The sequence below is a fragment of the Symphalangus syndactylus genome, chromosome 24 (assembly GCF_028878055.3).
Source record: "Symphalangus syndactylus isolate Jambi chromosome 24, NHGRI_mSymSyn1-v2.1_pri, whole genome shotgun sequence".
NCBI lineage: Eukaryota > Metazoa > Chordata > Mammalia > Primates > Hylobatidae > Symphalangus > Symphalangus syndactylus.
Window position 1 is genome coordinate 75,806,904 of NC_072446.2, and position 25,615 is coordinate 75,832,518.

Sequence of the window (25,615 nt, forward strand, 5' to 3'; positions counted from 1 at the left end):
TCCAAATGTCCAGTTACATTTTCTACAGAAAGAGAGTTCAGATCTGCTCAATCAAAAGTATGGTTTAACTCTGTTAGCTGAATGCACAGATCAGAAAGTAGTTTCACAGAATGATTCTGTGTAGTTTATATTTGGAGACATTCCTTTTTCCACTATTACCCTCTTAGCGCTCCGAATCTCCACTTGCATTTTCTACAAAAAGAGTGTTTCATAACTGCTCAATCAAAATTATGTTTTATCTCTGTTAACTGAATTTACAGATCAGAATTAAGTTTCACAGAATGCATCTGTGTAGTTTTTATTTGAAGATATTCTTTTTCCCAATGTAGGCCTCTTAGCGCTTAGCATGTCCAATTGCAGTTTCTACAGAAAGAGTGTTTCAGAATGGCTCAATCAAAAGTAAGGTTCAACTCTGTTAGTTGAATGCACAGAACAGAAAGAATTTTCACAGAATGCTACTGTGTAGTTTATATTTGAATATATTTCTTTTTCCACTATTACCCTCTTAGCGCTCCGAATGTCCACTTGCATTTTCTACAGAAAGAGTGTTCAGAACTGCGCAATCAAAAGTATGGTTTAACTCTGTTAGCTTAATGAACATATCAGAAATAAGTTTCACACAATGCTTCTGTGTAGTTTTTATTTGAAGATATTATTTTTCCCAATATAGGCCTCTTAGCGCTCAGAATGTCCAATTGCAGTTTCTACAGAAAGAGTGTTTCAGAAAGGCTCAATCAAAAGTAAGGTTCAACTCTGTTAGTTGAATGCACAGAACAGAAAGAAGTTTCATACAATGCTTCTGTGTAGTTTATCTTTGAACATATTCTTTTTTCCACTATTACCCACTTAGCGCTACGAATGTCCAGTTGCATTTTCTACAGACAGAGTGTTTAAAAACTGCTCAATCAAAAGTATGGTTTAACTCTGTTAGCTGAATGCTCAGATCAGAAAGAAGTTTCACAGAATGCTTCTGTGTAGTTTATATTTGAATATATTCCTTTTTCCACTACTACTCTCTTAGCGCTCCAAATGTCCAGTTGCATTTTCTACAGAAAGAGAGTTCAGATGTGCTCAATCAAAAGTATGGTTTAACTCTGTTAGCTGAATGCACAGATCAGAAAGAAGTTTCACAGAATGATTCTGTGTAGTTTATATTTTGAGACATTCCTTTTTCCACTATTACCCTCTTAGCGCTCCGAATCTCCACTTGCATTTACTACAGAAAGAGTGTTTCAGAACGGCTTAATCAAAACTAAGGTTCAACTCTTTTAGTTGAACAAACAGAACAGAAAGAAGTTTCACACAATTCTTCTGTGTAGTTTTTATTTGTAGACATTCTTTTTCCCAATATAGGCCTCTTAGCGCTCAGAATGTCCAATTGCAGTTTCTACAGAAAGAGTGTTTCAGATCGGCTCAATCAAAAGTAAGGTTCAACTCTGTTAGTTGAATGCACAGAACAGAAAGAAGTTTCATACAATGCTTCTGTGTAGTTTATATTTGAACATATTCTTTTTTCCACTATTACCCCCTTAGCGCTACGAATGTCCAGTTGCATTTTCTACAGACAGAGTGTTTCAAAACTGCTCAATCAAAAGTATGGTTTAACTCTGTTAGCTGAATGCTCAGATCAGAAAGAAGTTTCACAGAATGCTTCTGTGTAGTTTATATTTGAATATATTCCTTTTTCCACTACTACGCTCTTAGCGCTCCAAATGTCCAGTTGCATTTTCTACAGAAAGAGTGTTCAGATCTGCTCAATCAAAAGTATGGTTTAACTCTGTTAGCTGAATGCACAGATCAGAAAGAAGTTTCACAGAATGATTCTGTGTAGTTTATATTTGAAGACATTACTTTTTCCACTATTACCCTCTTAGCGCTCCGAATCTCCACTTGCATTTTCTACAAAAAGAGTGTTTCATAACTGCTCAATCAAAAATATGTTTTATCTCTGTTAACTGAATTTACAGATCAGAAATAAGTTTCACAGAATGCATCTGTGTAGTTTTTATTTGAAGATATTCTTTTTCCCAATGTAGGCCTCTTAGTGCTTAGCATGTCCAATTGCAGTTTCTACAGAAAGAGTGTTTCAGAACGGCTCAATCAAAAGTAAGGTTCAACTCTGTTAGTTGAATGCACAGAACAGAAAGAATTTTCACAGAATGCTACTGTGTAGTTTATATTTGAATATATTCCTTTTTCCACTATTACCCTCTTAGCGCTCCGAATGTCCACTTGCATTTTCTACAGAAAGAGTGTTCAGAACTGCGCAATCAAAAGTATGGTTTAACTCTGTTAGCTTAATGAACATATCAGAAATAAGTTTCACACAATGCTTCTGTGTAGTTTTTATTTGAAGATATTATTTTTCCCAATATAGGCCTCTTAGCGCTCAGAATGTCCAATTGCAGTTTCTACAGAAAGAGTGTTTCAGAAAGGCTCAATCAAAAGTAAGGTTCAACTCTGTTAGTTGAATGCACAGAACAGAAAGAAGTTTCATACAATGCTTCTGTGTAGTTTATCTTTGAACATACTCTTTTTTCCACTATTACCCACTTAGCGCTACGAATGTCCAGTTGCATTTTCTACAGACAGAGTGTTTCAAAACTGCTCAATCAAATGTATGGTTTAACTCTGTTAGCTGAATGCTCAGATCAGAAAGAAGTTTCACAGAATGCTTCTGTGTAGTTTATATTTGAATATATTCCTTTTTCCACTACTACTCTCTTATCGCTCCAAATGTCCAGTTGCATTTTCTACAGAAAGAGAGTTCAGATCTGCTCAATCAAAAGTATGGTTTAACTCTGTTAGCTGAATGCACAGATCAGAAAGAAGTTTCACAGAATGATTCTGTGTAGTTTATATTTGGAGACATTCCTTTTTCAACTATTACCCTCTTAGCGCTCCGAATCTCCACTTGCATTTTCTACAGAAAGAGTGTTTCAGAACGGCTCAATCAAAACTAAGGTTCAACTCTTTTAGTTGAACAAACAGAACAGAAAGAAGTTTCACACAATTCTTCTGTGTAGTTTTTATTTGTAGACATTCTTTTTCCCAATATAGGCCTCTTAGCGCTCAGAATGTCCAATTGCAGTTTCTACAGAAAGAGTGTTTCAGAAAGGCTCAATCAAAAGTAAGGTTCAACTCTGTTAGTTGAATGCACAGAACAGAAAGAAGTTTCATACAATGCTTCTGTGTAGTTTATCTTTGAACATATTCTTTTTTCCACTATTACCCACTTAGCGCTACGAATGTCCAGTTGCATTTTCTACAGACAGAGTGTTTCAAAACTGCTCAATCAAAAGTATGGTTTAACTCTGTTAGCTGAATGCTCAGATCAGAAAGAAGTTTCACAGAATGCTTCTGTGTAGTTTATATTTGAATATATTCCTTTTTCCACTACTACGCTCTTAGCGCTCGAAATGTCCAGTTGCATTTTCTACAGAAAGAGTGTTCAGATCTGCTCAATCAAAAGTATGTATTAACTCTGTTAGCTGAATGCACAGATCAGAAAGAAGTTTCACAGAATGATTCTGTGTAGTTTATATTTGGAGACATTCCTTTTTCCACTATTACCCTCTTAGCGCTCCGAATCTCCACTTGCATTTTCTACAGAAAGTGTGTTTCAGAACGGCTCAATCAAAACTAAGGTTCAACTCTTTTAGTTGAACAAGCAGAACAGAAAGAAGTTTCACACAATTCTTCTGTGTAGTTTTTATTTGTAGACATTCTCTTTCCCAATATAGGCCTCTTAGCGCTCAGAATGTCCAATTGCAGTTTCTACAGAAAGAGTGTTTCAGAACGGCTCAATCAAAAGTAAGGTTCAACTCTGTTAGTTGAATGCACAGAACAGAAAGAAGTTTCATACAATGCTTCTGTGTAGTTTATATTTGAACATATTCTTTTTTCCACTATTACCCACTTAGTGCTACGAATGTCCAGTTGCATTTTCTACAGACAGAGTGTTTCAAAACTGCTCAATCAAAAGTATGGTTTAACTCTGTTAGCTGAATGCTCAGATCACAAAGAACTTTCACACAATGCTTCTGTGTAGTTTATATTTGAATATATTCCTTTTTCCACTACTACGCTCTTAGCGCTCCAAATGTCCAGTTGCATTTTCTACAGAAAGAGTGTTCAGACCTGCTCAATCAAAAGTATGTTTTAACTCTGTTAGCTGAATGCACAGATCAGAAAGAAGTTTCACCGAATGATTCTGTGTAGTTTATATTTGAAGACATTCCTTTTTCCACTATTACCCTCTTAGCGCTCCGAATCTCCACTTGCATTTTCTACAAAAAGAGTGTTTCATAACTGCTCAATCAAAAATATGTTTTATCTCTGTTAACTGAATTTACAGATCAGAAATAAGTTTCACAGAATGCATCTGTGTAGTTTTTATTTGAAGATATTCTTTTTCCCAATGTAGGCCTCTTAGCGCTTAGCATGTCCAATTGCAGTTTCTACAGAAAGAGTGTTTCAGAACGGCTCAATCAAAAGTAAGGTTCAACTCTGTTAGTTGAATGCACAGAACAGAAAGAATTTTCACAGAATGCTACTGTGTAGTTTATATTTGAATATATTCCTTTTTCCACTATTACCCTCTTAGCGCTCCGAATGTCCACTTGCATTTTCTACAGAAAGAGTGTTCAGAACTGCGCAATCAAAAGTATGGTTTAACTCTGTTAGCTTAATGAACATATCAGAAATAAGTTTCACACAATGCTTCTGTGTAGTTTTTATTTGAAGATATTATTTTTCCCAATATAGGTTTCTTAGCGCTCAGAATGTCCAATTGCAGTTTCTACAGAAAGAGTGTTTCAGAAAGGCTCAATCAAAAGTAAGGTTCAACTCTGTTAGTTGAATGCACAGAACAGAAAGAAGTTTCATACAATGCTTCTGTGTAGTTTATATTTGAACATATTCTTTTTTCCACTATTACCTACTTAGCTCTACGAATGCCCAGTTGCATTTTCTACAGACAGAGTGTTTCAAAACTGCTCAATCAAAAGTATGGTTTAACTCTGTTAGCTGAATGCTCAGATCAGAAAGAAGTTTCACAGAATGCTTCTGTGTAGTTTATATTTGAATATATTCCTTTTTCCACTACTACTCTCTTAGCGCTCCAAATGTCCAGTTGCATTTTCTACAGAAAGAGTGTTCAGATCTGCTCAATCAAAAGTATGGTTTAACTCTGTTAGCTGAATGCACAGATCAGAAAGAAGTTTCACAGAATGATTCTGTGTAGTTTATATTTGGAGACATTCCTTTTTCCACTATTACCCTCTTAGCGCTCCGAATCTCCACTTGCATTTTCTACAGAAAGAGTGTTTCAGAACGGCTCAATCAAAACTAAGGTTCAACTCTTTTAGTTGAACAAACAGAACAGAAAGAAGTTTCACACAATACTTCTGTGTAGTTTTTATTTGTAGACATTCTTTTTCCCAATATAGGCCTCTTAGCGCTCAGAATGTCCAATTGCAGTTTCTACGGAAAGAGTGTTTCAGAACGGCTCAATCAAAACTAAGGTTCAACTCTGTTAGTTGAATGCACAGAACAGAAAGAAGTTTCATACAATGCTTCTGTGTAGTTTATATTTGAACATATTCTTTTTTCCACTATTACCCACTTAGCGCTACGAATGTCCAGTTGCATTTTCTACAGACAGAGTGTTTCAAAACTGCTCAATCAAAAGTATGGTTTAACTCTGTTAGCTGAATGCTCAGATCAGAAAGAAGTTTCACAGAATGCTTCTGTGTAGTTTATATTTGAATATATTCCTTTTTCCACTACTACGCTCTTAGCGCTCCAAATGTCCAGTTGCATTTTCTACAGAAATAGTGTTCAGATCTGCTCAATCAAAAGTATGGTTTAACTCTGTTAGCTGAATGCACAGATCAGAAAGAAGTTTCACCGAATGATTCTCTGTGGTTTATATTTGAAGACATTCCTTTTTCCACTATTACCCTCTTAGCGCTCCGAATCTCCACTTGCATTTTCTACAAAAAGAGTGTTTCATAACTGCTCAATCAAAAATATGTTTTATCTCTGTTAACTGAATTTACAGATCAGAAATAAGTTTCACAGAATGCATCTGTGTAGTTTTTATTTGAAGATATTCTTTTTCCCAATGTAGGCCTCTTAGCGCTTAGCATGTCCAATTGCAGTTTCTACAGAAAGAGTGTTTCAGAACGGCTCAATCAAAAGTAAGGTTCAACTCTGTTAGTTGAATGCACAGAACAGAAAGAATTTTCACAGAATGCTACTGTGTAGTTTATATTTGAATATATTCCTTTTTCCACTATTACCCTCTTAGCGCTCTGAATGTCCACTTGCATTTTCTACAGAAAGAGTGTTCAGAACTGCGCAATCAAAAGTATGGTTTATCTCTGTTAGCTTAATGAACATATCAGAAATAAGTTTCACACAATGCTTCAGTGTAGTTTTTATTTGAAGATATTATTTTTCCCAATATAGGCCTCTTAGCGCTCAGAATGTCCAATTGCAGTTTCTACAGAAAGAGTGTTTCAGAAAGGCTCAATCAAAAGTAAGGTTCAACTCTGTTAGTTGAATGCACAGAACAGTAAGAAGTTTCATACAATGCTTCTGTGTAGTTTATATTTGAACATATTCTTTTTTCCACTATTACCCACTTAGCGCTACGAATGTCCAGTTGCATTTTCTACAGACAGAATGTTTCAAAACTGCTCAATCAAAAGTATGGTTTAACTCTGTTAGCTGAATGCTCAGATCAGAAAGAAGTTTCACAGAATGCTTCTGTGTAGTTTATATTTGAATATATTCCTTTTTCCACTACTACTCTCTTAGCGCTCCAAATGTCCAGTTGCATTTTCTACAGTAAGAGTGTTAAGATCTGCTCAATCAAAAGTATGGTTTAACTCTGTTAGCTGAATGCACAGATCAGAAAGGAGTTTCACAGAATGATTCTGTGTAGTTTATATTTGGAGACATTCCATTTTCCACTATTACCATCTTAGCGCTCCGAATCTCCACTTGCATTTTCTACAAAAAGAGTGTTTCATAACTGCTCAATCAAAAATATGTTTTATCTCTGTTAACTGAATTTACAGATCAGAAATAAGTTTCACAGAATGCATCTGTGTAGTTTTTATTTGAAGATATTCTTTTTCCCAATGTAGGCCTCTTAGCGCTTAGCATGTCCAATTGCAGTTTCTACAGAAAGAGTGTTTCAGAACGGCTCAATCAAAAGTAAGGTTCAAATCTGTTAGTTGAATGCACAGAACAGAAAGAATTTTCACAGAATGCTACTGTGTAGTTTATATTTGAATATATTCCTTTTTCCACTATTACCCTCTTAGCGCTCCGAATGTCCACTTGCATTTTCTACAGAAAGAGTTTTCAGAACTGCGTAATCAAAAGTATGGTTTAACTCTGTTAGCTTAATGAACATATCAGAAATAAGTTTCACACAATGCTTCTGTGTAGTTTTTATTTGAAGATTTTATTTTTCCCAATAGAGGCCTCTTAGCGCTCAGAATGTCCAATTGCAGTTTCTACAGAAAGAGTGTTTCAGAAAGGCTCAATCAAAAGTAAGGTTCAACTCTGTTAGTTGAATGCACAGAACAGAAAGAAGTTTCATACAATGCTTCTGTGTAGTTTATATTTGAACATATTCTTTTTTCCACTATTACCCACTTAGCGCTACGAATGTCCAGTTGCATTTTCTACAGACAGAGTGTTTCAAAACTGCTCAATCAAAAGTATGGTTTAACTCTGTTAGCTGAATGCTCAGATCAGAAAGAAGTTTCACAGAATGCTTCTGTGTAGTTTATATTTGAATATATTCCTTTTTCCACTACTACTCTCTTAGCGCTCCAAATGTCCAGTTGCATTTTCTACAGAAAGAGTGTTCAGATCTGCTCAATCAAAAGTATGGTTTAACTCTGTTAGCTGAATGCACAGATCAGAAAGAAGTTTCACAGAATGATTCTGTGTAGTTTATATTTGGAGACATTCCTTTTTCCACTATTACCCTCTTTGCGCTCCGAATCTCCACTTGCATTTTCTACAGAAAGTGTGTTTCAGAACGGCTCAATCAAATCTAAGGTTCAACTCTTTTAGTTGAACAAACAGAACAGAAAGAGATTTCACACAATTCTTCTGTGTAGTTTTTATTTGTAGACATTCTTTACCCCAATATAGGCCTCTGAGCGCTCACAATGTCCAATTGCAGTTTCTACAGAAAGACTGTTTCAGAACGGCTCAATCAAAAGTAAAGTTCAACTCTGTTAGCTGAATGCTCAGATCAGAAAGAAGTTTCACAGAATGCTTCTGTGTAGTTTATATTTGAATATATTCCTTTTTCCACTACTACGCTCTTAGCGCTCCAAATGTCCAGTTGCATTTTCTACAGAAAGAGTGTTCAGATCTGCTCAATCAAAAGTATGGTTTAACTCTGTTAGCTGAATGCACAGATCAGAAAGAAGTTTCACAGAATGATTCTGTGTAGTTTATATTTGGAGACATTCCTTTTTCCACTATTACCCTCTTAGCGCTCCGAATCTCCACTTGCATTTTCTACAGAAAGAGTGTTTCAGAACGGCTCAATCAAAACTAAGGTTCAACTCTTTTAGTTGAACAAACAGAACAGAAAGAAGTTTCACACAATACTTCTGTGTAGTTTTTATTTGTAGACATTCTTTTTCCCAATATAGGCCTCTTAGCGCTCAGAATGTCCAATTGCAGTTTCTACGGAAAGAGTGTTTCAGAACGGCTCAATCAAAACTAAGGTTCAACTCTGTTAGTTGAATGCACAGAACAGAAAGAAGTTTCATACAATGCTTCTGTGTAGTTTATATTTGAACATATTCTTTTTTCCACTATTACCCACTTAGCGCTACGAATGTCCAGTTGCATTTTCTACAGACAGAGTGTTTCAAAACTGCTCAATCAAAAGTATGGTTTAACTCTGTTAGCTGAATGCTCAGATCAGAAAGAAGTTTCACAGAATGCTTCTGTGTAGTTTATATTTGAATATATTCCTTTTTCCACTACTACGCTCTTAGCGCTCCTAATGTCCAGTTGCATTTTCTACAGAAATAGTGTTCAGATCTGCTCAATCAAAAGTATGGTTTAACTCTGTTAGCTGAATGCACAGATCAGAAAGAAGTTTCACCGAATGATTCTCTGTGGTTTATATTTGAAGACATTCCTTTTTCCACTATTACCCTCTTAGCGCTCCGAATCTCCACTTGCATTTTCTACAAAAAGAGTGTTTCATAACTGCTCAATCAAAAATATGTTTTATCTCTGTTAACTGAATTTACAGATCAGAAATAAGTTTCACAGAATGCATCTGTGTAGTTTTTATTTGAAGATATTCTTTTTCCCAATGTAGGCCTCTTAGCGCTTAGCATGTCCAATTGCAGTTTCTACAGAAAGAGTGTTTCAGAACGGCTCAATCAAAAGTAAGGTTCAACTCTGTTAGTTGAATGCACAGAACAGAAAGAATTTTCACAGAATGCTACTGTGTAGTTTATATTTGAATATATTCCTTTTTCCACTATTACCCTCTTAGCGCTCCGAATGTCCACTTGCATTTTCTACAGAAAGAGTGTTCAGAACTGCGCAATCAAAAGTATGGTTTATCTCTGTTAGCTTAATGAACATATCAGAAATAAGTTTCACACAATGCTTCAGTGTAGTTTTTATTTGAAGATATTATTTTTCCCAATATAGGCCTCTTAGCGCTCAGAATGTCCAATTGCAGTTTCTACAGAAAGAGTGTTTCAGAAAGGCTCAATCAAAAGTAAGGTTCAACTCTGTTAGTTGAATGCACAGAACAGAAAGAAGTTTCATACAATGATTCTGTGTAGTTTATATTTGAACATGTTCTTTTTTCCACTATTACCCACTTAGCGCTACGAATGTCCAGTTGCATTTTCTACAGACAGAATGTTTCAAAACTGCTCAATCAAAAGTATGGTTTAACTCTGTTAGCTGAATGCTCAGATCAGAAAGAAGTTTCACAGAATGCTTCTGTGTAGTTTATATTTGAATATATTCCTTTTTCCACTACTACTCTCTTAGCGCTCCAAATGTCCAGTTGCATTTTCTACAGTAAGAGTGTTAAGATCTGCTCAATCAAAAGTATGGTTTAACTCTGTTAGCTGAATGCACAGATCAGAAAGAAGTTTCACAGAATGATTCTGTGTAGTTTATATTTGGAGACATTCCATTTTCCACTATTACCATCTTAGCGCTCCGAATCTCCACTTGCATTTTCTACAAAAAGAGTGTTTCATAACTGCTCAATCAAAAATATGTTTTATCTCTGTTAACTGAATTTACAGATCAGAAATAAGTTTCACAGAATGCATCTGTGTAGTTTTTATTTGAAGATATTCTTTTTCCCAATGTAGGCCTCTTAGCGCTTAGCATGTCCAATTGCAGTTTCTACAGAAAGAGTGTTTCAGAACGGCTCAATCAAAAGTAAGGTTCAAATCTGTTAGTTGAATGCACAGAACAGAAAGAATTTTCACAGAATGCTACTGTGTAGTTTATATTTGAATATATTCCTTTTTCCACTATTACCCTCTTAGCGCTCCGAATGTCCACTTGCATTTTCTACAGAAAGAGTTTTCAGAACTGCGTAATCAAAAGTATGGTTTAACTCTGTTAGCTTAATGAACATATCAGAAATAAGTTTCACACAATGCTTCTGTGTAGTTTTTATTTGAAGATTTTATTTTTCCCAATAGAGGCCTCTTAGCGCTCAGAATGTCCAATTGCGGTTTCTACAGAAAGAGTGTTTCAGAAAGGCTCAATCAAAAGTAAGGTTCAACTCTGTTAGTTGAATGCACAGAACAGAAAGAAGTTTCATACAATGCTTCTGTGTAGTTTATATTTGAACATATTCTTTTTTCCACTATTACCCACTTAGCGCTACGAATGTCCAGTTGCATTTTCTACAGACAGAGTGTTTCAAAACTGCTCAATCAAAAGTATGGTTTAACTCTGTTAGCTGAATGCTCAGATCAGAAAGAAGTTTCACAGAATGCTTCTGTGTAGTTTATATTTGAATATATTCCTTTTTCCACTACTACTCTCTTAGCGCTCCAAATGTCCAGTTGCATTTTCTACAGAAAGAGTGTTCAGATCTGCTCAATCAAAAGTATGGTTTAACTCTGTTAGCTGAATGCACAGATCAGAAAGAAGTTTCACAGAATGATTCTGTGTAGTTTATATTTGGAGACATTCCTTTTTCCACTATTACCCTCTTTGCGCTCCGAATCTCCACTTGCATTTTCTACAGAAAGTGTGTTTCAGAACGGCTCAATCAAATCTAAGGTTCAACTCTTTTAGTTGAACAAACAGAACAGAAAGTAATTTCACACAATTCTTCTGTGTAGTTTTTATTTGTAGACATTCTTTATCCCAATATAGGCCTCTGAGCGCTCACAATGTCCAATTGCAGTTTCTACAGAAAGACTGTTTCAGAACGGCTCAATCAAAAATAAAGTTCAACTCTGTTAGCTGAATGCTCAGATCAGAAAGAAGTTTCACAGAATGCTTCTGTGTAGTTTATATTTGAATATATTCCTTTTTCCACTACTACGCTCTTAGCGCTCCAAATGTCCAGTTGCATTTTCTACAGAAAGAGTGTTCAGATCTGCTCAATCAAAAGTATGGTTTAACTCTGTTAGCTGAATGCACAGATCAGAAAGAAGTTTCACCGAATGATTCTGTGTAGTTTATATTTGAAGACATTCCTTTTTCCACTATTACCCTCTTAGCGCTCCGAATCTCCACTTGCATTTTCTACAAAAAGAGTGTTTCATAACTGCTCAATCAAAAATATGTTTTATCTCTGTTAACTGAATTTACAGATCAGAAATAAGTTTCACAGAATGCATCTGTGTAGTTTTTATTTGAAGATATTCTTTTTCCCAATGTAGGCCTCTTAGCGCTTAGCATGTCCAATTGCAGTTTCTACAGAAAGAGTGTTTCAGAACGGCTCAATCAAAAGTAAGGTTCAACTCTGTTAGCTGAATGCACAGAACAGAAAGTGTTTTCACAGAATGCTACTGTGTAGTTTATATTTGAATATATTCCTTTTTCCACTATTACCCTCTTAGCGCTCCGAATGTCCACTTGCATTTTCTACAGAAAGAGTGTTCAGAACTGCGCAATCAAAAGTATGGTTTAACTCTGTTACCTTAATGAACATATCAGAAATAAGTTTCACACAATTCTTCTGTGTAGTTTTTATTTGAAGATATTATTTTTCCCAATATAGGCCTCTTAGCGCTCAGAATGTCCAATTGCAGTTTCTACAGAAAGAGTGTTTCAGAAAGGCTCAATCAAAATTAAGGTTCAACTCTGTTAGTTGAATGCACAGAACAGAAAGAAGTTTCATACAATGCTTCTGTGTAGTTTATCTTTGAACATACTCTTTTTTCCACTATTACCCACTTAGCGCTACGAATGTCCAGTTGCATTTTCTACAGACAGAGTGTTTCAAAACTTCTCAATCAAATGTATGGTTTAACTCTGTTAGCTGAATGCTCAGATCAGAAAGTAGTTTCACAGAATGCTTCTGTGTAGTTTATATTTGAATATATTCCTTTTTCCACTACTACTCTCTTAGCGCTCCAAATGTCCAGTTGCATTTTCTACAGAAAGCGAGTTCAGATCTGCTCAATCAAAAGTATGGTTTAACTCTGTTAGCTGAATGCACAGATCAGAAAGAAGTTTCACAGAATGATTCTGTGTAGTTTGTATTTGGAGACATTCCTTTTTCAACTATTACCCTCTTAGCGCTCCGAATCTCCACTTGCATTTTCTACAGAAAGAGTGTTTCAGAACGGCTCAATCACAACTAAGGTTCAACTCTTTTAGTTGAACAAACAGAACAGAAAGAAGTTTCACACAATTCTTCTGTGTAGTTTTTATTTGTAGACATTCTTTTTCCCAATATAGGCCTCTTAGCGCTCAGAATGTCCAATTGCAGTTTCTACAAAAGAGTGTTTCAGATCGGCTCAATCAAAAGTAAGGTTCAACTCTGTTAGTTGAATGCACAGAACAGAAAGAAGTTTCATACAATGCTTCTGTGTAGTTTATATTTGAACATATTCTTTTTTCCACTATTCCCCACTTAGCGCTACGAATGTCCAGTTGCATTTTCTACAGACAGAGTGTTTCAAAACTGCTCAATCAAAAGTATGGTTTAAATCTGTTAGCTGAATGCTCAGATCAGAAAGAAGTTTCACAGAATGCTTCTGTGTAGTTTATATTTGAATATATTCCTTTTTCCACTACTACGCTCTTAACGCTCGAAATGTCCAGTTGCATTTTCTACAGAAAGAGTGTTCAGATCTGCTCAATCAAAAGTATGGTTTAACTCTGTTAGCTGAATGCACAGATCAGAAAGAAGTTTCACCGAATGATTCTGTGTAGTTTATATTTGAAGACATTCCTTTTTCCACTATTACCCTCTTAGCGCTCCGAATCTCCACTTGCATTTTCTACAAAAAGAGTGTTTCATAACTGCTCAATCAAAAATATGTTTTATCTCTGTTAACTGAATTTACAGATCAGAAATAAGTTTCACAGAATGCATCTGTGTAGTTTTTATTTGAAGATATTCTTTTTCCCAATTTAGGCCTCTTAGCGCTTAGCATGTCCAATTGCAGTTTCTACAGAAAGAGTGTTTCAGAACGGCTCAATCAAAAGTAAGGTTCAACTCTGTTAGTTGAATGCACAGAACCGAAAGAATTTTCACAGAATGCTACTGTGTAGTTTATATTTGAATATATTCCTTTTTCCACTATTACCCTCTTAGCGCTCCGAATGTCCACTTGCATTTTCTACAGAAAGAGTGTCCAGAACTGCGCAATCAAAAGTATGGTTTAACTCTGTTAGCTTAATGAACATATCAGAAATAAGTTTCACACAATGCTTCTGTGTAGTTTTTATTTGAAGATATTCTTTTTCCCAATGTAGGCCTCTTAGCGCTTAGCATGTCCAATTGCAGTTTCTACAGAAAGAGTGTTTCAGAACGGCTCAATCAAAAGTAAGGTTCAATTCTGTTAGTTGAATGCACAGAACAGAAAGAATTTTCACAGAATGCTACTGTGTAGTTTATATTTGAATATATTCCTTTTTCCACTATTACCCTCTTAGCGCTCCGAATGTCCACTTGCATTTTCTACAGAAAGAGTGTCCAGAACTGCGCAATCAAAAGTATGGTTTAACTCTGTTAGCTTAATGAACATATCAGAAATAAGTTTCACACAATGCTTCTGTGTAGTTTTTATTTGAAGATATTATTTTTCCCAATAGAGGCCTCTTAGCGCTCAGAATGTCCAATTGCAGTTTCTACAGAAAGAGTGTTTCAGAAAGGCTCAATCAAAAGTAAGGTTCAACTCTGTTAGTTGAATGCACAGAACAGAAAGTTGTTTCATACAATGCTTCTGTGTAGTTTATATTTGAACATATTCTTTTTTCCACTATTACCCACTTAGCGCTACGAATGTCCAGTTGCATTTTCTACAGACAGAGTGTTTCAAAACTGCTCAATCAAAAGTATGGTTTAACTCTGTTAGCTGAATGCTCAGATCAGAAAGAAGTTTCACAGAATGCTTCTGTGTAGTTTATATTTGAATATATTCCTTTTTCCACTACTACTCTCTTAGCGCTCCAAATGTCCAGTTGCATTTTCTACAGAAAGAGTGTTCAGATCTGCTCAATCAAAAGTATGGTTTAACTATGTTAGCTGAATGCACAGATCAGAAAGAAGTTTCACAGAATGATTCTGTGTAGTTTATATTTGGAGACATTCCTTTTTCCACTATTACCCTCTTAGCGCTCCGAATCTCCTCTTGCATTTTCTACAAAAAGAGGGTTTCATAACTGCTCAATCAAAAATATGTTTTATCTCTGTTAACTGAATTTACAGATCAGAAATAAGTTTCACAGAATGCATCTGTGTAGTTTTTATTTGAAGATATTCTTTTTCCCAATGTAGGCCTCTTAGCGCTTAGCATGTCCAATTGCAGTTTCTACAGAAAGAGTGTTTCAGAACGGCTCAATCAAAAGTAAGGTTCAACTCTGTTAGTTGAATGCACAGAACAGAAAGAATTTTCACAGAATGCTACTGTGTAGTTTATATTTGAATATATTCCTTTTTCCACTATTACCCTCTTAGCGCTCCGAATGTCCACTTGCATTTTCTACAGAAAGAGTGTTCAGAACTGCGCAATCAAAAGTATGGTTTAACTCTGTTAGCTTAATGAACATATCAGAATTAAGTTTCACACAATTCTTCTGTGTAGTTTTTATTTGAAGATATTATTTTTCCCAATATAGGCCTCTTAGCGCTCAGAATGTCCAATTGCAGTTTCTACAGAAAGAGTGTTTCAGAAAGGCTCAATCAAAAGTAAGGTTCAACTCTGTTAGTTGAATGCACAGAACAGAAATAAGTTTCATACAATGCTTCTGTGTAGTTTATATTTGAACATATTCTTTTTTCCACTATTACCCACTTAGCGCTACGAATGTCCAGTTGCATTTTCTACAGACAGAGTGTTTCAAAACTGCTCAATCAAAAGTATGGTTTAACTCTGTTAGCTGAATGCTCAGATCAGAAAGAAATTTCACAGAATGCTTCTGTGTAGTCTATATTTGAATATATTCCTTTTTCCACTACTACTCTCTTAGCGCTCCAAATGTCCAGTTGCATTTTCTACAGAAAGAGAGTTCAGATCTGCTCAATCAAAAGTATGGTTTAACTCTGTTAGCTGAATGCACAGATCAGAAAGAAGTTTCACAGAATGATTCTGTGTAGTTTATATTTGGAGACATTCCTTTTTCCACTATTACCCTCTTAGCGCTCCGAATCTCCACTTGCATTTTCTACAGAAAGAGTGTTTCAGAACGGCTCAATCAAAACTAAGGTTCAACTCTTTTAGTTGAACAAACAGAACAGAAAGAAGTTTCACACAATTCTTCTGTGTAGTTTTTATTTGTAGACATTCTTTTTCCCAATATAGGCCTCTTAGCGCTCAGAATGTCCAATTGCAGTTTCTACAGAAAGAGTGTTTCAGAACGGCTCAATCAAAATTAAGGTTCAACTCTGTTAGTTGAATGCACAGAACAGAAAGAAGTTTCATACAATGCTTCTGTGTAGTTTATATTTGAACATATTCTTTTTTCCACTATTACCCACTTAGCGCTACGAATGTCCAGTTGCATTTTCTACAGACAGAGTGTTTCAAAACTGCTCAATCAAAAGTATGGTTTAATTCTGTTAGCTGAATGCTCAGATCAGAAAGAAGTTTCACAGAATGCTTCTGTGTAGTTTATATTTGAATATATTCCTTTTTCCACTACTACGCTCTTAGCGCTCGAAATGTCCAGATGCATTTTCTACAGAAAGAGTGTTCAGATCTGCTCAATCAAAAGTATGGTTTAATTCTGTTAGCTGAATGCACAGATCAGAAAGAAGTTTCACAGAATGATTCTGTGTAGTTTATATTTGAAGACATTCCTTTTTCCACTACTACCCTCTTAGCGCTCCGAATCTCCACGTGCATTTTCTACAAAAAGAGTGTTTCATAACTGCTCAATCAAAAATATGTTTTATCTCTGTTAACTGAATTTACAGATCAGAAATAAGTTTCACAGAATGCATCTGTGTAGTTTTTATTTGAAGATATTCTTCTTCCCAATGTAGGCCTCTTAGCGCTTAGCATGTCCAATTGCAGTTTCTACAGAAAGAGTGTTTCAGAACGGCTCAATCAAAAGTAAGGTTCAACTCTGTAAGTTGAATGCACAGAACAGAAAGAATGTTCACAGAATGCTACTGTGTAGTTTATATTTGAATATATTCCTTTTTCCACTATTACCCTCTTAGCGCTCCGAATGTCCACTTGCATTTTCTACATAAAGAGAGTTCAGATCTGCTCAATCAAAAGTATGGTTTAACTCTGTTAGCTGAATGCACAGATCAGAAAGAAGTTTCACCGAATGATTCTGTGTAGTTTATATTTGGAGACATTCCTTTTTCCACTATTACCCTCTTAGCGCTCCGAATCTCCACTTGCATTTTCTACAGAAAGAGTGTTTCAGAACGGCTCAATCAAAACTAAGGTTCAAATCTTTTAGTTGAACAAACAGAACAGAAAGAAGTTTCACACAATTCTTCTGTGTAGTTTTTATTTGTAGACATTCTTTTTCCCAATATAGGCCTCTTAGCGCTCAGAATGTCCAATTGCAGTTTCTACAGAAAGAGTGTTTCAGAACGGCTCAATCAAAAGTAAGGTTCAACTCTGTTAGTTGAATGCACAGAACAGAAAGAAGTTTCATACAATGCTTCTGTGTAGTTTATATTTGAACATATTCTTTTTTCCACTATTACCCACTTAGCGCTACGAATGTCCAGTTGCATTTTCTACAGACAGAGTGTTTCAAAACTGCTCATTCAAAAGTATGGTTTAACTCTGTTAGCTGAATGCTCAGATCAGAAAGAAGTTTCACAGAATGCTTCTGTGTAGTTTATATTTGAATACATTCCTTTTTCCACTACTATGCTCTTAGCGCTCCAAATGTCCAGTTGCATTTTCTACAGAAAGAGTGTTCAGATCTGCTCAATCAAAAGTATGGTTTAACTCTGTTAGCTGAATGCACAGATCAGAAAGAAGTTTCACCGAATGATTCTGTGTAGTTTATATTTGAAGACATTCCTTTTTCCACTATAACCCTCTTAGCGCTCCGAATCTCCACTTGCACTTTCTACAAAAAGAGTGTTTCATAACTGCTCAATCAAAAATATGTTTTATCTCTGTTAACTGAATTTACAGATCCGAAATAAGTTTCACAGAATGCATCTGTGTAGTTTTTATTTGAAGATATTCTTTTTCAAAATGTAGGCCTCTTAGCGCTTAGCATGTCCAATTGCAGTTTCTACAGAAAGAGTGTTTCAGAACGGCTCAATCAAAAGTAAGGTTCAACTCTGTTAGTTGAATGCACAGAACAGGAAGAATTTTCACAGAATGCTACTGTGTAGTTTATATTTGAATATATTCCTTTTTCCACTATTACCCTCTTAGCGCTCCGAATGTCCACTTGCATTTTCTACAGAAAGAGTGTTCAGAACTGCGCAATCAAAAGTATGGTTTAACTCTGTTAGCTTAATGAACATATCAGAAAGAAGTTTCACACAATGCTTCTGTGTAGTTTTTATTTGAAGATATTATTTTTCCCAATATAGGCCTCTTATCGCTCAGAATGTCCAATTGCAGTTTCTACAGAAAGAGTGTTTCAAAAAGGCTCAATCAAAAGTAAGGTTCAACTCTGTTAGTTGAATGCACAGAACAGAAAGTAGTTTCATACAATGCTTCTGTGTAGTTTATATTTGAACATATTCTTTTTTCCTCTATTACCCACTTAGCGCTACGAATGTCCAGTTGCATTTTCTACAGACAGTGTGTTTCAAAACTGCTCAATCAAAAGTATGGTTTAACTCTGTTAGCTGAATGCTCAGATCAGAAAGAAGTTTCACAGAATGCTTCTGTGTAGTTCATATTTGAATATATTCCTTTTTCCACTACTACTCTCTTAGCGCTCCAAATGTCCAGTTGCATTTTCTACAGAAAGAGAGTTCAGATCTGCTCAATCAAAAGTATGGTTTAACTCTGTTAGCTGAATGCACAGATCAGAAAGAAGTTTCACCGAATGATTCTGTGTAGTTTATATTTGGAGACATTCCTTTTTCCACTATTACCCTCTTAGCGCTCCGAATCTCCACTTGCATTTTCTACAGAAAGAGTGTTTCAGAACGGCTCAATCAAAACTAAGGTTCAATTCTTTTAGTTGAACAAACAGAACAGAAAGAAGTTTCACACAATTCTTCTTTGTAGTTTTTATTTGTAGACATTCTTTTTCCCAATATAGGCCTCTTAGCGCTCAGAATGTCCAATTGCAGTTTCTACAGTAAGAGTGTTTCAGAACGGCTCAATCAAAAGTAAGGTTCAACTCTGTTAGTTGAATGCACAGAACAGAAAGAAGTTTCATACAATGCTTCTGTGTAGTTTATATTTGAACATATTCTTTTTTCCACTATTACCCACTTAGCGCTACGAATGTCCAGTTGCATTTTCTACAGACAGAGTGTTTCAAAACTGCTCAATCAAAAGTATGGTTTAACTCTGTTAGCTGAATGCTCAGATCAGAAAGAAGTTTCACAGAATGCTTCTGTGTAGTTTATATTTGAATATATTCCTTTTTCCACTACTACGCTCTTAGCGCTCCAAATGTCCAGTTGCATTTTCTACAGAAAGAGTGTTCAGATCTGCTCAATCAAAAGTATGGTTTAACTCTGTTAGCTGAATGCACAGATCAGAAAGAAGTTTCACCGAATGATTCTGTGTAGTTTATATTTGAAGACATTCCTTTTTCCACTATTACCCTCTTAGCGCTCCGAATCTCCACTTGCATTTTCTACAAAAGAGTGTTTCATAACTGCTCAATCAAAAATATGTTTTATCTCTGTTAACTGAATTTACAGATCAGAAATAAGTTTCACAGAATGCATCTGTGTAGTTTTTATTTGAAGATATTCTTTTTCAAAATGTAGGACTCTTAGCGCTTAGCATGTCCAATTGCAGTTTCTACAGAAAGAGTGTTTCAGAACGGCTGAATCAAAAGTAAGGTTCAACTCTGTTAGTTGAATGCACAGAACAGAAAGAATTTTCACAGAATGCTACTGTGTAGTTTATATTTGAATATATTCCTTTTTCCACTATTACCCTCTTAGCGCTCCGAATGTCCACTTGCATTTTCTACAGAAAGAGTGTTCAGAACTGCGCAATCAAAAGTATGGTTTAACTCTGTTAGCTTAATGAACATATCAGAAATAAGTTTCACACAATGCTTCTGTGTAGTTTTTATTTGAAGATATTATTTTTCCCAATATAGGCCTCTTAGCGCTCAGAATGTCCAATTGCAGTTTCTACAGAAAGAGTGTTTCAGAAAGGCTCAATCAAAAGTAAGGTTCAACTCTGTTAGTTGAATGCACAGAACAGAAAGAAGTTTCATACAATGCTTCTGTGTAGTTTATATTTGAACATATTCTTTTTTCCACTATTACCCACTTAGCGCTACGAATGTCCAGTTGCATTTTCTACAGACAGAGTGTTTCAAAACTGCTCAATCAAAAGTATGGTTTAACTCTGTTAGCTGAATGCTCAGATCAGAAAGAAGTTTCACAGAATGCTTCTGTGTAGTTTATATTTGAATATATTCCTTTTTCCACTACTAATCTCTTAGCGCTCCAAATGTCCAGTTGCATTTTCTACAGAAAGAGAGTTCAGATCTGCTCAATCAAAAGTATGGTTTAACACTGTTAGCTGAATGCACAGATCAGAAAGAAGTTTCACCGAATGATTCTGTGTAGTTTATATTTGGAGACATTCCTTTTTCCACTATTACCCTCTTAGCGCTCCGAATCTCCACTTGCATTTTCTACAGAAAGAGTGTTTCAGAACGGCTCAATCAAAACTAAAGTTCAACTCTTTTAGTTGAACAAACAGAACAGAAAGTAGTTTCACACAATGCTTCTGTGTAGTTTTTATTTGTAGACATTCTTTTTCCCAATATAGGCCTCTTAGCGCTCAGAATGTCCAATTGCAGTTTCTACAGAAAGAGTGTTTCAGAACGGCTCAATCAAAAGTAAGGTTCAACTCTGTTAGTTGAATGCACAGAACAGAAAGAAGTTTCATACAATGCTTCTGTGTAGTTTATATTTGAACATATTCTTTTTTCCACTATTACCCACTTAGCGCTACGAATGTCCAGTTGCATTTTCTACAGACAGAGTGTTTCAAAACTGCTGAATCAAAAGTATGGTTTAACTCTGTTAGCTGAATGCTCAGATCAGAAAGAAGTTTCACAGAATGCTTCTGTGTAGTTTATATTTGAATATATTCCTTTTTCCACTACTACGCTCTTAGCGCTCCAAATGTCCAGTTGCATTTTCTACAGAAAGAGTGTTCAGATCTGCTCAATCAAAAGTATGGTTTAACTCTGTTAGCTGAATGCACAGATCAGAAAGAAGTTTCACCGAATGATTCTGTGTAGTTTATATTTGAAGACATTCCTTTTTCCACTATTACCCTCTTAGCGCTCCGAATCTCCACTTGCATTTTCTACAAAAAGAGTGTTTCATAACTGCTCAATCAAAAATATGTTTTATCTCTGTTAACTGAATATACAGATCAGAAATAAGTTTCACAGAATGCATCTGTGTAGTTTTTATTTGAAGATATTCTTTTTCAAAATGTAGGCCTCTTAGCGCTTAGCATGTCCAATTGCAGTTTCTACAGAAAGAGTGTTTCAGAACGGCTCAATCAAAAGTAAGGTTCAACTCTGTTAGTTGAATGCACAGAACAGAAAGAATTTTCACAGAATGCTACTGTGTAGCTTATATTTGAATATATTCCTTTTTCCACTATTACACTCTTAGCGCTCCAAATGTCCACTTGCATTTTCTACAGAAAGAGTGTTCAGAACTGCGCAATCAAAAGTATGGTTTAACTCTGTTAGCTTAATGAACATATCAGAAATAAGTTTCACACAATGCTTCTGTGTAGTTTTTATTTGAAGATATTATTTTTCCCAATATAGGCCTCTTAGCGCTCAGAATGTCCAATTGCAGTTTCTACAGAAAGAGTGTTTCAGAAAGGCTCAATCAAAAGTAAGGTTCAACTCTGTTAGTTGAATGCACAGAACAGAAAGAAGTTTCATACAATGCTTCTGTGTAGTTTATATTTGAACATATTCTTTTTTCCACTATTACCCACTTAGCGCTACGAATGCCCAGTTGCATTTTCTACAGACAGAGTGTTTCAAAACTGCTCAATCAAAAGTATGGTTTAACTCTGTTAGCTGAATGCTCAGATCAGAAAGAAGTTTCACAGAATGCTTCTGTGTAGTTCATATTTGAATATATTCCTTTTTCCACTACTACTCTCTTAGCGCTCCAAATGTCCAGTTGCATTTTCTACAGAAAGAGAGTTCAGATCTGCTCAATCAAAAGTATGGTTTAACTCTGTTAGCTGAATGCACAGATCAGAAAGAAGTTTCACCGAATGATTCTGTGTAGTTTATATTTGGAGACATTCCTTTTTCCACTATTACCCTCTTAGCGCTCCGAATCTCCACTTGCATTTTCTACAGAAAGAGTGTTTCAGAACGGCTCAATCAAAACTAAGGTTCAATTCTTTTAGTTGAACAAACAGAACAGAAAGAAGTTTCACACAATTCTTCTTTGTAGTTTTTATTTGTAGACATTCTTTTTCCCAATATAGGCCTCTTAGCGCTCAGAATGTCCAATTGCAGTTTCTACAGTAAGAGTGTTTCAGAACGGCTCAATCAAAAGTAAGGTTCAACTCTGTTAGTTGAATGCACAGAACAGAAAGAAGTTTCATACAATGCTTCTGTGTAGTTTATATTTGAACATATTCTTTTTTCCACTATTACCCACTTAGCGCTACGAATGTCCAGTTGCATTTTCTACAGACAGAGTGTTTCAAAACTGCTCAATCAAAAGTATGGTTTAACTCTGTTAGCTGAATGCTCAGATCAGAAAGAAGTTTCACAGAATGCTTCTGTGTAGTTTATATTTGAATATATTCCTTTTTCCACTACTACGCTCTTAGCGCTCCAAATGTCCAGTTGCATTTTCTACAGAAAGAGTGTTCAGATCTGCTCAATCAAAAGTATGGTTTAACTCTGTTAGCTGAATGCACAGATCAGAAAGAAGTTTCACCGAATGATTCTGTGTAGTTTATATTTGAAGACATTCCTTTTTCCACTATTACCCTCTTAGCGCTCCGAATCTCCACTTGCATTTTCTACAAAAGAGTGTTTCATAACTGCTCAATCAAAAATATGTTTTATCTCTGTTAACTGAATTTACAGATCAGAAATAAGTTTCACAGAATGCATCTGTGTAGTTTTTATTTGAAGATATTCTTTTTCAAAATGTAGGACTCTTAGCGCTTAGCATGTCCAATTGCAGTTTCTACAGAAAGAGTGTTTCAGAACGGCTGAATCAAAAGTAAGGTTCAACTCTGTTAGTTGAATGCACAGAACAGAAAGAATTTTCACAGAATGCTACTGTGTAGTTTATATTTGAATATATTCCTTTTTCCACTATTACCCTCTTAGCGCTCCGAATGTCCACTTGCATTTTCTACAGAAAGAGTTTTCAGAACTGCGCAATCAAAAGTATGGTTTAACTCTGTTAGCTTAATGAACATATCAGAAATAAGTTTCACACAATGCTTCTGTGTAGTTTTTATTTGAAGATATTATTTTTCCCAATATAGGCCTCTTAGCGCTCAGAATGTCCAATTGCAGTTTCTACAGAAAGAGTGTTTCAGAAAGGCTCAATCAAAAGTAAGGTTCAACTCTGTTAGTTGAATGCACAGAACAGAAAGAAGTTTCATACAATGCTTCTGTGTAGTTTATATTTGAACATATTCTTTTTTCCACTATTACCCACTTAGCGCTACGAATGTCCAGTTGCATTTTCTACAGACAGAGTGTTTCAAAACTGCTCAATCAAAAGTATGGTTTAACTCTGTTAGCTGAATGCTCAGATCAGAAAGACGTTTCACAGAATGCTTCTGTGTAGTTTATATTTGAATATATTCCTTTTTCCACTACTAATCTCTTAGCGCTCCAAATGTCCAGTTGCATTTTCTACAGAAAGAGAGTTCAGATCTGCTCAATCAAAAGTATGGTTTAACTCTGTTAGCTGAATGCACAGATCAGAAAGAAGTTTCACCGAATGATTCTGTGTAGTTTATATTTGGAGACATTCCTTTTTCCACTATTACCCTCTTAGCGCTCCGAATCTCCACTTGCATTTTCTACAGAAAGAGTGTTTCAGAACGGCTCAATCAAAACTAAGGTTCAACTCTTTTAGTTGAACAAACAGAACAGAAAGAAGTTTCACACAATTCTTCTGTGTAGTTTTTATTTGTAGACATTCTTTTTCCCAATATAGGCCTCTTAGCGCTCAGAATGTCCAATTGCAGTTTCTACAGAAAGAGTGTTTCAGAACGGCTCAATCAAAAGTAAGGTTCAACTCTGTTAGTTGAATGCACAGAACAGAAAGAAGTTTCATACAATGCTTCTGTGTAGTTTATATTTGAACATATTCTTTTTTCCACTATTACCCACTTAGCGCTACGAATGTCCAGTTGCATTTTCTACAGACAGAGTGTTTCAAAACTGCTCAATCAAAAGTATGGTTTAACTCTGTTAGCTGAATGCTCAGATCAGAAAGAAGTTTCACAGAATGCTTCTGTGTAGTTTATATTTGAATATATTCCTTTTTCCACTACTACGCTCTTAGCGCTCCAAATGTCCAGTTGCATTTTCTACAGAAAGAGTGTTCAGATCTGCTCAATCAAAAGTATGGTTTAACTCTGTTAGCTGAATGCACAGATCAGAAAGAAGTTTCACCGAATGATTCTGTGTAGTTTATATTTGAAGACATTCCTTTTTCCACTATTACCATCTTAGCGCTCCGAATCTCCACTTGCATTTTCTACAAAAAGAGTGTTTCATAACTGCTCAATCAAAAATATGTTTTATCTCTGTTAACTGAATTTACAGATCAGAAATAAGTTTCACAGAATGCATCTGTGTAGTTTTTATTTGAAGATATTCTTTTTCAAAATGTAGGCCTCTTAGCGCTTAGCATGTCCAATTGCAGTTTCTACAGAAAGAGTGTTTCAGAACGGCTCAATCAAAAGTAAGGTTCAACTCTGTTAGTTGAATGCACAGAACAGAAAGAATTTTCACAGAATGCTACTGTGTAGTTTATATTTGAATATATTCCTTTTTCCACTATTACACTCTTAGCGCTCCGAATGTCCACTTGCATTTTCTACAGAAAGAGTGTTCAGAACTGCGCAATCAAAAGTATGGTTTAACTCTGTTAGCTTAATGAACATATCAGAAATAAGTTTCACACAATGCTTTGTGTAGTTTTTATTTGAAGATATTTTTTTTCCCAATATATGCCTCTTAGCGCTCAGAATGTCCAATTGCAGTTTCTACAGAAAGAGTGTTTCAGAAAGGCTCAATCAAAAGTAAGGTTCAACTCTGTTAGTTGAATGCACAGAACAGAAAGAAGTTTCATACAATGCTTCTGTGTAGTTTATATTTGAACATATTCTTTTTTCCACTATTACCCAATTAGCGCTACGAATGTCCCGTTGCATTTTCTACAGACAGAGTGTTTCAAAACTGCTCAATCAAAAGTATGGTTTAACTCTGTTAGCTGAATGCTCAGATCAGAAAGAAGTTTCACAGAATGCTTCTGTGTAGTTTATATTTGAATATATTCCTTTTTCCACTACTAATCTCTTAGCGCTCCAAATGTCCAGTTGCATTTTCTACAGAAAGAGAGTTCAGATCTGCTCAATCAAAAGTATGGTTTAACTCTGTTAGCTGAATACACAGATCAGAAATAAGTTTCACCGAATGATTCTGTGTAGTTTATATTTGGAGACATTCCTTTTTCCACTATTACCCTCTTAGCGCTCCGAATCTCCACTTG